We start from the raw sequence: 14,509 nt of genomic DNA on the forward strand, positions 1-14,509 counted from the left end.
AAAAAAACGCCTGCAACAACACACCTGGGCGTTTTTTTTTTTGGCGCAGGCGTTTTTTTGGGCATTTTTTGGGGGTCTTTGGAGGCAGGCAAAACATCTGAAATTCTGGAAATTCTGTATAGGGGTATATATACACACACTTATATGTATTTATACACATACACACATATAGGTGTTATAGCAGAGAAGCCATATGGGTGTTAATTATTTCATTAGCGCAAGCATAGGTTTCTGCTACTTTCACACCTATATATGTGTATATATACATACATGTGTGTGTGTGTATATATACCCCTACACAGAAGTAATGATGTTATGCCTGCCTCCAAAGATGCCCAAAAAATGCCAAAAAAACGCCAGCTACAAAAACGCCAGCTACAAAAACGCCCAGGAGTTTTTGCAGCAGGCATTTTTTGGGGGTCTTTGCAGGCAGGCAAAACATCTGAAATTCTGTATAGGGGTATATATACACACACACTTATATGTATTTATACACATACACATACACATATAGGTGTTATAGCAGAGAAGCCATATGGGCGTTAATTATTTCATTAGCGCAAGCATAGGTTTCTGCTACTTTCACACCTATATATGTGTATATATACATACATGTGTGTGTGTATATATACCCCTACACAGAAGTAATGATGTTATGCCTGCCTCCAAAGATGCCCAAAAAATGCCAAAAAAACGCCAGCTACAAAAACGCCCAGGAGTTTTTGCAGCAGGCGTTTTTTTTGGGCATTTTTTGGGGGTCTTTGCAGGCAGGCAAAACATCTGAAATTCTGTATAGGGGTATATATACACACACACTTATATGTATTTATACACATACACATATAGGTGTTATAGCAGAGAAGCCATATGGGTGTTAATTATTTCATTAGCGCAAGCATAGGTTTCTGCTACTTTCACACCTATATATGTGTATGTGTATATATACATACGTGTGTGTGTATATATATACCCCTACACAGACGTTCTGATGTTATGCCTGCCTCCAAAGTCCCCCAAAAAATGCCCAAAAAATGCTTGCTACAAAACCGGGAGGGTGTGAAAATAGCGGAGCCATATCCCTGTTCTATATTAATTCTAATACAAACAAACTTTTTTTTTCTGGTTCTGGACATGCTACAGAGCTGAAACTTCGCAGGTACACTTTTTAGACCCCCCAGACACTAAATCCAAAGAAATCTCTTTTGTTTTCTATAATTTTTTTCAATAATTGGCTCTCTATCAAAAATGACAATTTTTAAGAACTTTTTTTTGTGTGATTAATAGTCCCTGGGGCATGACCCAGAACCCTAGGCACTTTTTAGTGGCATTTATTGGGTTTTAGGGCTTCAAAATTGTGTTTATTGATTACCGAAGTTTGGGTCCCATTGATTTCAATGGGGTTCTGAAATCCGGGCCGAACTTTCAGGAAGTTCGGGTGTTGTGGTCGAACCAAACTTTTGAAAAGTTCGATCATCCCTAGTCGTGAGTACTGAGGATTGCCCCTGGGGGTCTGCCTGAAGTTAGAGGGGACCACTCCGGAATAGGTTCTGGGATCCAGTTATCAGCTAGCTGTAAAGGGGGTACCTAGGTTGATGGCCCTGAAGTAGCAGAGGGGGTACATAGTCAGTGGACCCTGAAGAGTTCAAGGTCAAAGGGGGCACCTACAATTGGGACTTGAATTGTACAGTGTGTATGAGTGGAAGTTACAGCTATACCGAGTTCTACATTATACTACCTCAAGCCAGTGCAAGGCGGAGGGAAGTATACAGTGACTTTAGCAGTACCGCAGTGTCAGAAGTCTTACAGTTCACAGTCCTGGATCTTCTGGACTTTACGTCAAGGATTTAGCACTTCTATCAAGTTACAGAGTGTTCTCAATGTTGGAGAGCGTTGACTGGTGCCGGCTGGCGTCAAGGAAGCGTCAAGGGGTATTTTTCAGGACGAAAGTCCCAAGTGTAATTAGTTAAAGCCTAAAGGAGTATCCCACTCATTCCCTTCTCCCATCCCCTATCTATAATAAAAACCACAAACAAAGAGTTGTACATGTATCAGTCTTTACATCCAGGGCCGCAGCTCACATGGGCTGGAGAGGTAACCGGTAACGATATATATAATGCACTGCTGAAATGTAATGAACTGACCGATAGATACTCAATGGCCTGATATGATGTAGTCAATTGCCCTATATATATATAGATAGAGATCAATATAGGGTATACGCAACTAACCGTTAGATACTCAATGGCCTGATATCTGAGCAATTGTCCTATATATAGATAGAGATCAGTATAGGGTATACGCAACTGACCAATAGATATTCAATGGCCTGATATCTAATCAATTGTCCTATATATAGATAGAGATAAATATAGGTTATACGCAGCTGACTGATAGATACTCAATGGCCTGATATCTAATCAATTGCCCTATATGTAGATAGAGACCAATATATGGTATACGCAACTGACCGATAGATACTAAATGGCCTGATATGATCTAATCAATTGCCCTATATATAGATAGAGATCAATATAGGGTATACGCAACTGACCAATAGATACTCAATGGCCTGATATGATCTAATCAATTGACCTATATATAGATAGAGATCAATATAGGGTATATGCAACTGACCGATACATACTTAATGGCCTGATATGATCTAATTAATTGCCCTATATATAGATAGAGATCAATGTATGGTATATGGTCTATGGTATATACTGCACTGCTGAAAATACTTCACTATCTGATCTCTCAACTTGTAAAAAGCACAAATCTCTCTCCCTGCCTAACTGACTGCTAGCAATGTCTCTAATTAGACTACACTGCCTGTAAAACTGCAAATCACTTTGCTCTCCCTGCCTGAAAAACACAATCCTCTCCCTGCCTAACTCAATGACTGTCCTCTCCCTGCCTCAAACACGTTTCTCTCCCTGTCTCAATCACTTGCTATCTCACCCACACAATCACTCTACACACGGCTGCTGTGCAAGCAGCCTTTATATAGTCTGGGGTATGTACTTAGCCCCTGAGTCATGATTGGCTAAAGGCAGCCTGTCTTGGTCCAATTATGGCAGAGATCATTTGATTGGCCAAACATGGCGGTCAGGGTGCATGCTTTGGCCAATCACATAACGCACTGCATGTGTGGCCCATTATGGATGCGGGCGCTAGAATTTCCCGCGAAGAAGCCCATTTGTTCGCTGTTCGGCTAACGGGCTTACGCCCAATGTTCAAGTCGAACTTGCGTTCGACTCGAACTCGAAGCTCAACCCTATCTACCACTACCTGGTCCCTCTTATTGGACCACACCCAACCCGAGGCTACCATACTAACGTTGGTTCCCCACCTGTATCGCCACCAACAGATTTTAACCCCATCCAAGGGATCCCAACCGCGATCTCAACACCTACATTCGCCAACCCACTCACCTTAACTCAGGGAGGGAGGGTGGGATGTTCATTTGGTGGCTTCCCAACTCTGATTGTTAATGTCCCTCCTCTTCCTACAGTCTACTCTCCTACGCTCCTCCCCATCACCCCATCTACTCCACCAATCACGTAAATAAACCTCACAACTCTTCTCTTAAACACGCTAACTGTATGCTGCCTGGTTCCCCTTCCATGCTGTCATGCCAGCCGTACGCTTAACCCCATCCAAGGGATACCAACCACCACCGCGCCACACTTGTCCGCCCCTCCAGACCTTAAAGAAGTTGTAAAGTCAGAAGGTTTTTATCTTAATGTATTCTATGCATTAAGATAAAAAAACTTCTGTGTGTAGCAGCCTCTGAAGCACCTCCTAATACCCATCTGAACCCAATCTCTGTCCAGCGATGTCCACGAGTCCCTCGGCCGCCCAGGACTCTCCCTCCTGATTGGCTGAGACACAGCAAAGGCGGCATTGGCTCCAACGGCTTTCAGTCAAAGTCAGTCAGGAAATCAGTAGAGAGAGGGAGCAGGGCCGAATGGCAGCCCCGTGTCTGCAGCTCGCCTCGGGTGCCCCCATAGCAAGCTGCTTGCTGTGGGGGCACTCGATAGGAGGAGAGGCCAAGGAGCTGCAAAGAGGGACCCGAGAAGAGGAGATCTGGGCTGCTCTGTGCAAATCTACTGCAACAGAGCAGGTAAGTATAACATGTTTATTGTTTTAAAAAAAAAACAAGACTTTACAATCACTTTAACCGCACGCTGCACACCATCCTCCAGACCTCAAAACCAGAGATCTGTATCCACTGCATTCAAATGCACTTCATCCCCTCTCAGATAGCGCCAGAGTTTGCTGAACCACAAGGCCCCCATTCCTGACAAAAAAACGCCCCACCTCCTTATTAACCTTGATGCGGGCCTTGTTCAATCTGATAACAGACCATGCTGCCCTCCAAGATGTGCAGGCAACAATGTCCGACCTCACCAATAAAATGGGTGGAAAAGACACCCAGAGCCTCAAAAAATCATATTTGATGTCCCGAATGAGTTCCCGCATGGAACGCAGGCCTAAATCATTGCCCCCATGGGACCAGCACATCTTTGGGGCGGTCCAACTTGGCAAAACGGTGGACCACAAGCAAAACCTGGCTCCAGAGCATGCCCGGCACACCTATCCACCTAACGCTTCCAACCTCCCTGGACAGCCCAAACTGTCTCCCATTATGCCGGACATCAGCCCCTCGGAACATATATGAATGCCCCAAAATCCAGATGAGGCATCCCAGGCAAACCTGCCAGGAAACAAATAATAGTGCAGCAGACTTACCCAACCAATATAACATACAACACAGACAACGAAGAAAGAGAAACAGTTCCAATATGGTAGCACCAGGTTTTGCAACAAATTAGCCATCCGCCATTCCTCGGGCCATAGCTCATCGCTCCATTGCACTTGGAAGTAGACTTCATAACCCGCAGAACCCGCCGCATCTGTGAAAAGTTGATCCACATAGCTGAAGGGCTCCTTCATCCCTCAATGACCCCCAATTGAAGAATTCCAGGAAATGCTCCCAAACCTGAAGGTCAGCTCTGCTGATAAGCGGACATAATGCTGTGGACTATAGACTCCCGCTGTTGCCACTGCCAAACAGCGACAGAAAATCCTACCCATCGGGATGATTCTACAGGCAAAATTAAATTTCCCCAAAAGAGGTTGCAAATGCCAAAGCTGAATTTTCCGCCAATGCCACATGCTGACCACGTCTGCTTTTAGCGATGTCAATTTATCCAAGGGCAAACAACACTCCATGGCCATTGAGTCGATCGTAATCCCCAGAAAAAATCAACTTTGTGGATAGGCCTTCAGTCTTGTCTGGGGCCAAAGGAACCCCAAAGCGCTCTGCCACATGCTGCAATGACCCCAGCAGAACAGCCCAAATCCTGGAATCCGGTGGCCCAATACATGGAAAGTTATACAGGTAGTGAATGACGGAGCTCAAACCTGACACATCCTGAGCCACCCATTCAAGAAAGGAACTACAGTTCTCAAATAAAGTGCACAAAATAGAGCAACCCATGGGCAAGCAGGGATCAACAAAAAGTTAACCCAGCCACTTACAACCCAAGAAGCAGAAGCTCTCTGGATGGACCGGCAAAAGTTAGAAAGCGGCTTCTACATCTACCTTGGCAATCAAGGAGCCCCGACAATATTTTCGCACCCAAGAGATCGCTGCATCGAACGAAGTATAAGTGACTGTGCAAGCCTGCGGGTCAATGCCTTTGTTCATTGAGCTACCCCTTGGCATGTATATGAATAAGCCGAAACTTACCCTGTTCCATTTTAGGGACCACCCCCAATAGTGAAACAACCAGACCTTCCAAAGGTGGTGGTGACGGAAAAGGAACGCTCATGCTCCCCAGAGTCACTTCCTTACGTAACTTTTCTAGAACCACCTCAGGATGAAGCCGGGATGAGTGCAAGTTGTTGGGAAACACCGGGACCTCGTGCAGTGTACCTTGTACACCGTATACGGAAATCTTCACGAAAACCAAGGTATAGAACCAGAGCCGCCACTCTGTCCGGATACCTATTTAAGAATGGCAGCATTAATGATGACATGGATAAAAACACTCTATGGCCAGCCCACTGCCAGGGTGAAAGTAAACGGGGCCCACTCGGAGCCTTTTGGGATGTCTAACGGAACAAGGCAGGGATGCCCGTTGTCCCCGTTATTGTTTGTTCTCTCATTGGAACCCTTATTAGTGACAATTAGGAAGAACCTGGATGTGAAAGGAGTAGAGGTGGGGGATGTGGAACATAAGATTGCCGCATTTGCGGATGATCTGTTGCTGTATATCTCCAGACCAAGGATAACCTGTAACGCTCCTGCGTTTTATGTATGATGTGGATTTACAGCTGCAGAAATATTCCACTTCAGTAGTCATGTAGAGAAACGCTGAGACACCAATCCCAACTCCCAAAGACTCATCATGTGTGGATGATCTCAATTCAGCAAGTAAATACACACACTCAATAAGAAGTTCCTGGAGTGATCTATGTATATAGTAGTATAGACGTGATAGGCTGAAGAGACAGGTTGAGTTGAGACGATAGGTGACAGACACTTGAGAGGAATGTTCTTGAGAATGAGATAGTAACAGGTGGGATGCAGATAGGTTAGCAATTATGTATGGTAGTAGATGATAGGATAGCAGATGACATACAGGAGAGACTAACCCAGTGCAAGAGCAGATGATAGTAGGCTCAAGAGCTAGCAATCTAGATAGTGCAGATGTAGTAACAGTCCTTAGTATGCAGAGCTAGACAGTGTAAGCTTTAGTATGAAGGTTATTGAGGTTTCCCCTGTGGGGTATTTATCACTAGTAGCAATGTAGCAGAGGAGAGGTTCGACAAGAGCGGATGATCCGGTAGTGGGATACAGGGATCAGCGCAGCGTGGTTCCGATAGCGAGGTATGCTTGCAAGCATGTGAGCTTCAAGACAGGTTAGCATCAAGGCACATCTAGGCACACAGCAGGTTGAACGAACACATGTGAGTGAGAGCTGGTGATTTAAATAGCTGTTCAGTCCGGCGCTCAGTGATGATGTCAGCACTCTTAAAGGGAAACACACCTATATGTGCTTCATCTATCTAGGTAGATGGAAAGCACCCGGAAATGATGTGATAGGAGGCACTGAGAGTGCCAGAACCTTACAGTACCCCCCCCGTAAGGCCGGCTCCGGAAGGCCTCTAAGGCTGGTTGTCGATATAAGAATCGGAAAAAGCTGGTTGCCGATGTGAGAATCGGAAAAGACTGGTTGCCGATACGAGAATCGGATAACACTGGTTGCCGATACGAGAATCGGATAATACTGGTTGCCGATACGAGAATCGGATAAGACCGGTTGCCGATACGAGAATCGGATAAGGCTGGTTGCCGATACGAGAATCGGATAAGACTGGTTGCCGATACGAGAATCGGATAAGACTGGTTGCCGATACGAGAATCGGATAAGACTGGTTGCCGATACGAAAATCGGATAAGACTTGTTGCCGATACGAGAATCGGATAATACTGGTTGCCGATACGAGAATCGGATAAGACTGGTTGCCGATACGAGAATCGGAAAAGACTGGTTGCCGATACGAGAATCGGATAAGACTGGTTGCCGATGTGAAAATCGGAAAAAAAAAAAAAACTGGTTGCCGATACGAGAATCGGATCAGGTTGGTAACCGATCTGAGAATCGGATCAGGTTGGTAACTGATGTGAGAATCGGATCACTTGTTGCTGATATGAAAATCGGATCAGGTTGGTAACCGATCTGAGAATCGGATCACTTGTTGCCGATATGAGAATCGGATCAGGTTGGTAACCGATGCGAGAATCGGATTACTTGTTGCCGATATGAGAATCGGATCAGGTTGGTAACCGATGTGAGAATCGGATCACTTGTTGCCGATATGAGAATCGGATCAGGTTGGTAACCGATCTGAGAATCGGATCACTTGTTGCCGATATGAGAATCGGATCAGGTTGGTAACCGATCTGAGAATCGGATCACTTGTTGCCGATATGAAAATCGGATCAGGTTGGTAACCAATCTGAGAATCGGATCACTTGTTGCCGATATGAAAATCGGATCAGGTTGGTAACCGATCTGAGAATCGGATCACTTGTTGCCGATATGAGAATCGGATCAGGTTGGTAACCAATGTGAGAATCGGATCACTTGTTGCCGATATGAAAATCGGATCAGGTTGGTAACCGATGTGAGAATCGGATCACTTGTTGCCGATATGAAAATTGGATCAGGTTGGTAACCGATGTGAGAATCGGATCACTTGTTGCCGATATGAGAATCGGATCAGGTTGGTAACCGATGTGAGAATCGGATCACTTGTTGCCGATATGAGAATCGGATCACTTGCTGTTAGGGTGTCTGCTACATGAACTCCTCACTAGAATCGGACGCATAACCATCCGAAGTAGTCCTAGCAATCCTAGGAACCAATGCTTCTTCAAACATCCTCAGATCCTTCCTACATACCACCGTGCCATTAGAAGCGCGTACGCAGTCAGGTGCAAGAATCTCAATGTTTTCATTGGAAGCTAGAAATGTGCTTGCAAAAATAGCAGTATCTATACCAACATCTGCCAATTTCTGGGTGTCCTTTTCTGATATAGAACGGGGACAGGGCTGGCAACAGCCTTGGTAATTTCCAGGCTGTTTTTCAGGGAAGACCGTTCGGATTCGCCTGGCCTCCATTGGGAGAGCCTTAGGCCTATGGGGTCTGATTGGGCAGGATGTAATGAAATGTCCCCCTTCTCCACAATAAAAACAAAGGCCACAGATTCTCCTGTGATCTTTTTTTTTTTGTAAAGACAACTTAGTATGTACGGCACCAATCTCCATAGGCTCCTCATCCATCTCTGTAGGATCAGGGTTCAAATGAGATGTGTCAGAGTGACAAGGCTGACTGTTTAAGGCAGGCTTGGACCATGACCAGGCAGGATCACCATATTCATTTGGTTTCCTTTTTTCCCTAGGTAGCCGGGGTCTGCGGTTACCTGGAGCAGGTTTAGGAGTAGATTTTTGGGAGGGGAGACATTGGGAGTGCATCGCAATTGCAAATGATTCCCAATTGTCTAGGATCAGACTTTTTTCTTGCAGTTTCTGGTATGCCCACGTTTTCATTTTGTCAGAAAGCAAATTAATGGCAGCATGCACTTTAATAAAGTCATTATGATAGGTCCTAGGCTTAAGGATAAATAGGAGCTCACAATCCATACGAAAAAAAAGAAAAGAGGAACGGGAACCATCAAACCTGTCTGGTAGAAGGACAAGAGGCTCTGGGGGTTGAGCAGCAGTAGGCTGTGTCAGTCTGGCCACCTGCTGCGTCAGAGCCTGATTGTCTTCTTTTAATTCAGTAAGTGCGTGTATTAACGCAGTTACTTGTTGTGTTAACTGTGTCACCTGAGTGGTCATTTCTGCTGAATCCATTTTATCTGGTTCGTTCAATCTGTAACGCTCCTGCGTTTTATGTATGATGTGGATTTACAGCTGCAGAAATATTCCACTTCAGTAGTCATGTAGAGAAACGCTGAGACACCAATCCCAACTCCCAAAGACTCATCATGTGTGGATGATCTCAATTCAGCAAGTAAATACACACACTCAATAAGAAGTTCCTGGAGTGATCTATGTATATAGTAGTATAGAGGTGATAGGCTGAAGAGACAGGTTGAGTTGAGACGATAGGTGACAGACACTTGAGAGGAATGTTCTTGAGAATGAGATAGTAACAGGTGGGATGCAGATAGGTTAGCAATTATGTATGGTAGTAGATGATAGGATAGCAGATGACATACAGGAGAGACTAACCCAGTGCAAGAGCAGATGATAGTAGGCTCAAGAGCTAGCAATCTAGATAGTGCAGATGTAGTAACAGTCCTTAGTATGCAGAGCTAGACAGTGTAAGCTTTAGTATGAAGGTTATTGAGGTTTCCCCTGTGGGGTACTTATCACTAGTAGCAATGTAGCAGAGGAGAGGTTCGACAAGAGCGGATGATCCGGTAGCGGGATACAGGGATCAGCGCAGCGTGGTTCCGACAGCGAGGTATGCTTGCAAGCATGAGAGCTTCAAGACAGGTTAGCATCAAGGCACATCTAGGCACACAGCAGGTTGAACGAACAAATGTGAGTGAGAGCTGGTGATTTAAATAGCTGTTCAGTCCGGCGCTCAGTGATGATGTCAGCACTCTTAAAGGGAAACACACCTATATGTGCTTCATCTATCTAGGTAGATGGAAAGCACCCGGAAATGATGTGATAGGAGGCACTGAGAGTGCCAGAACCTTACATAACCCTACCAAACGTATTAGAAAGCTTGAAAAAATATGGAAAACTATTTAATTTAAAAATGAATCCTACTAAATCAGAGATATTAAATATCAATGTAAAAAAATAAGAAGAAGAAAAATTAAAACTGGAATTCCCCTTCACCTGGAAAAAACTAGGACTAAAATATTTAGGAATTATTCTAACAAAAAAACCCGAATGGCTGTATAAAGAAAATGATATCCCGCTATTAAATAAAATGAAAAAAGAGCTTAACCTCCCTGGCGGTAATCCCGAGCGTGACTCGGGGTGGATTTTTTAGGTTAGGATCGGTATCCCGGAGTCACGCTCGGGGTAGATGTGCAGAGAGCGCAGCGGTGTCTCTTACCTTCTCCTGGCGATCCAGCGATGATCTCTCATTGCTGTGACCGCCAGCCGAGAGTCCCGCCGCTCGTCTGTCGGTCTGATGACTTCCTAGTTCCGTTCCCTACAGCAGCAATGCTGCATGGGAGCGGAAATAGGGAGGGAAATTAAAAAAAGAAACGTTGCACAAAACACAAACACATAACACATTTTATGTTATATATATATATATATATATATATATATATATATGCATATATATATATGTATATATATATATATATATATATGTATATATGTGTATATATGTATATATATAATAAAGTGTGATCCCACTGTGTTCCTCAGTGTGAGTGCCACATCCCAAAGAGAATTGAAAATCAATTTTTTGGATCCCCTAGGGGTGGGACTTTGTAGGTCACTCAAAATACACAAGACTTGTAGCCAAAAAATACAAAATTTTATTATTACATATAAGAAAATGTAGACAAGATATCAAAGAAAAAAAATAGTATACAAATACACGATAAAATGGCAAAAACTCTAGAATGGAATATGCAAATACACTCAACCAACTACTCCAGATTGAATCCGACGTTTCGAGGTAATAAAACCTCTTCCTCAGGGATTGAGCCGGAGAATGGTTAGTTCTGTGGATATTAAGAAAAGCATACATGTCACATAAAAGAGCCAAAGAATATAACTTTTTTTATTTCTTTCTTTTTTTCGAACATATTCTGGTCATGCAAGATACAGTCATAATACCGTTGTAAAAAATGAAATAACTTACATGGTTGGTGTACCATATATACATATGTAGTGGTTTTGCCGCTGGATAAAAACAGGGAGATTGTAGAGCACCCACAGAAACCAATGGTTTTTGGAAATAAAAACTATATGCGCGTGAGGCAATATAGTACTGGAAGAAGGAGCAGGAAGGTTTGTGCGCCCCGAGGAGAGATGTCCCAACTGGAGTCCAAAATGCTTAAACGGTCGGGCAGAGGCCAGACACATCCGACTGCAAAAAGATGTATAAGGAATGTATGTTACCACTTAGCTATTTCATTGCACAGGTCCAGCAGAGAGGAACTTACAGGACACGTGAATGGATGGGAGGTGGGATCCAATGCGTATATTGAGATTACTTCTTAAAAGGCGAAACATAATTGTGATTATCTGTTGCTAATGGAGAGATACAATAAAATTGTATATTGTTTGTACATATCCCAAAGAGGGAGAGGGGTACAATCAAAAAAGATACATACGTGAAGGCATACATATGCATTAAACCAGGATCTCCTTGGGATCGTCCATAGTTGAGTCCTGGCAGATGCATAAGTTTTGTTTAGCCATAAAGACACAAAGGGAAAGGTTTAAAGATACGCCATTGGATCCAGGTTGAGCATCCAAAGCTAGAAAGCAGTGGTGGTCAGTGGATTGCTCCCAATTTAAATAAAAGAGTAGAGAGAGTGAACCAAATAGTGGTCTCAAGTTACACAGACCTTTAGGTGGTATATCGATCGAGCGACCTTCTCCCAGCAGTGGATGTCACAAATGACCCACGCTGGGAGTCGTATATATCTCGGGGGGATGTGGCAGGTGAAAGCAATCAGCTTGATTGCCCTCTACCCGCCGTCAGCTACGCGCTCCCTGGGCGGCGTTCGCCGAGCTCACCCCCTGACGTCCACGGTTGCGCACAGGAAGTGCGTCATCACTAGGGGTGGAGACGTAGCCGGCGGAACATCGTCCACCGGCACGGGAAGTGACGCCGTCACTGCGTGGTGACGCAGATGGCGGCATCCCCCGGAAGTGAGGTAAACATCGCTGAGTATCAGCAATGGATGGCCTGACCTCCGGAGATTGTCGGAGCCATATAGAAAGGCCCCGATCCCCGTGCCGGGTAATAGGAGCATATGTTGGCTGGAAAATGAGAAGGACCAAATAACCAGTATTTATTTCTCCATGCCACCAGAATCAAAGCCCTCAAGGAAAGGTCTGAACGACATGATTTCGTTGAGGCCTGGAGGTTCTGTTGCCCTTAAAGAGTGGATCCACCTCAACTCCAATTGGAGGAGGCACTTATTCCAATCGCCTCCCCTGGGGTTGGGGTGAACCCGGTCCAAGGCCAAAAATTTGACCTTGGGGAACTTGCCCAGGTGTACTGAGGATACATGGCGACCCAAAGGTAATTCCGGATCGCATTTGCGCATGCTTCTTATATGTTGGTACATTCTTCTCCAAAGCTCAAGCTTTGTCTTGCCAACATAGAAGCATTTGCAATCACACAACAACAGGTAAACAATACCGATGGTACGGCAGTTTGCAAAATGCTTTGCCCTAAATTTAATGCCATTAGGGAGAATGGGATCCTGGTCAGTGTACATGAATTTGCAATAGTGGCATGAACCACACATGAAGGTGCCCTTATGTTTGCATGGATTAAATTCTGACTGTACTTTAAACTCACTACGAACTAATTTGTCTTTAAGAGCCGGGGCTCGCCTGTAGGTGATTTGGGGCCTCAAGGGAAGATGTGGGCTCAGGGCTGGGTCAAGAGCCAATATGTGCCAATATTTGGTAATGATCTTGCGTAGGTCCAGATGTTGTTGAGAGTAACCTGTGATGATTCTTAGAACATTATCAGTTTTTGTTTTTTTAGGGGCCAAAAGTTCTTCCCTGTTGCTTGTTAAGGCTTTTTTATAGGCTGACTTAAGAAGTTTGTGAGAATAGCCTCTTGTTAGTAATCTATCTCTCAGGCCGGTAGCTGCTACTTTAAAGGTGTCAAGATCAGTGCAGTTGCGGCGCAGGCGCAAATATTGGCCTGTGGGGATTGACCGTATGAGCGGTTGAGGATGGAAGCTCGAGGCATGGAGGATGGCGTTACCCGCAGTGGGCTTGCGATAAAGCCCACTGCGGAGAGCGCCACCCTCATCTCTGAAAATCTCCATATCTAGGAAAGTAATCTTTTCATATTCGGCGTGCATAGTGAATTTGAGGTTGAAGTCGTTTCTGTTTAAACGCTCCATGCATCTGTTAAGAAGTTCCCTAGGGCCATCCCAGACTAGAAATATGTCATCAATGTATCTGATCCATGTACGGATGCAATCTGTATACATCATGAGGGTCTCATCTTTCAAAAACATTTGCTCCCACTCCCCCAGGTACAGATTGGCGTAGGATGGGGCACAACATGTCCCCATCGCTACGCCCTGCACCTGGAGGTAGTGGGAGCCTTGAAAAGAAAACACATTATGTGTTAAAATAAAATCCAGCAGAGATAGGATGAACTCACTGTATGGATCAAGACCAATACTGGCGGCGATCGTGTGGCGTACAGCTGCGACCCCCCTGTGGTGGGGGATCGAGCTGTACAATGCCTCTACATCGATCGCCACCAGGAGATATCCAGATGGAAGGGTGAGGTCACCTATTCTCTGCAGGAAATGTATTGTGTCCCGTGTATGAGACGGGAGTTGTGCTACGAATGGTTTTAGAAACATATCAACGACTTTACTTGCGTTATCAGTAATTGATCCACAGCCGGATATAATAGGTCTACCTGGGGGGTTAAGGGGGTCCTTGTGGACTTTGGGGAGGGCATAAAAGGTGGGGACTGTAGGAAAGGTGGGGCGAATATAATCCCATGTGTCCTTGGTAATGATATTATGCAGATATGCCGCATCGACTAATTCATAAAATTGAGTGTTGTATTTGTTTATAATGTCTTTAGTAATGGGTCTATATCATTCAAGGTTTTTCAAGATTTTTTGGCACATGTGGATATATTGTGTATCGTCCATGAGGACAATATTGCCCCCCTTGTCCGCTGACTTTATAATAATGGACTGGTTTTTGGCTAAGGTGTTGACATCTTG

General features: G+C 44.6%; 1 protein-coding gene across 1 annotated transcript in view; it reads left to right on the plus strand.

Annotated features, from left to right (window-relative positions):
- LOC309545287 (uncharacterized protein) overlaps positions 1-14,509 on the plus strand; it is a gene marked incomplete at its 3' end in the record, with an annotated part of 724,166 nt that overhangs the window by 39,166 nt on the left and 670,491 nt on the right. The gene's annotated exons all lie outside the window — the stretch shown is intronic.

Source organism: Pelophylax lessonae, assembly GCF_965119305.1.
Source record: "Pelophylax lessonae genome assembly, chromosome: 2".
In the NCBI taxonomy this organism is placed as follows: Eukaryota; Metazoa; Chordata; class Amphibia; order Anura; family Ranidae; genus Pelophylax; species Pelophylax lessonae.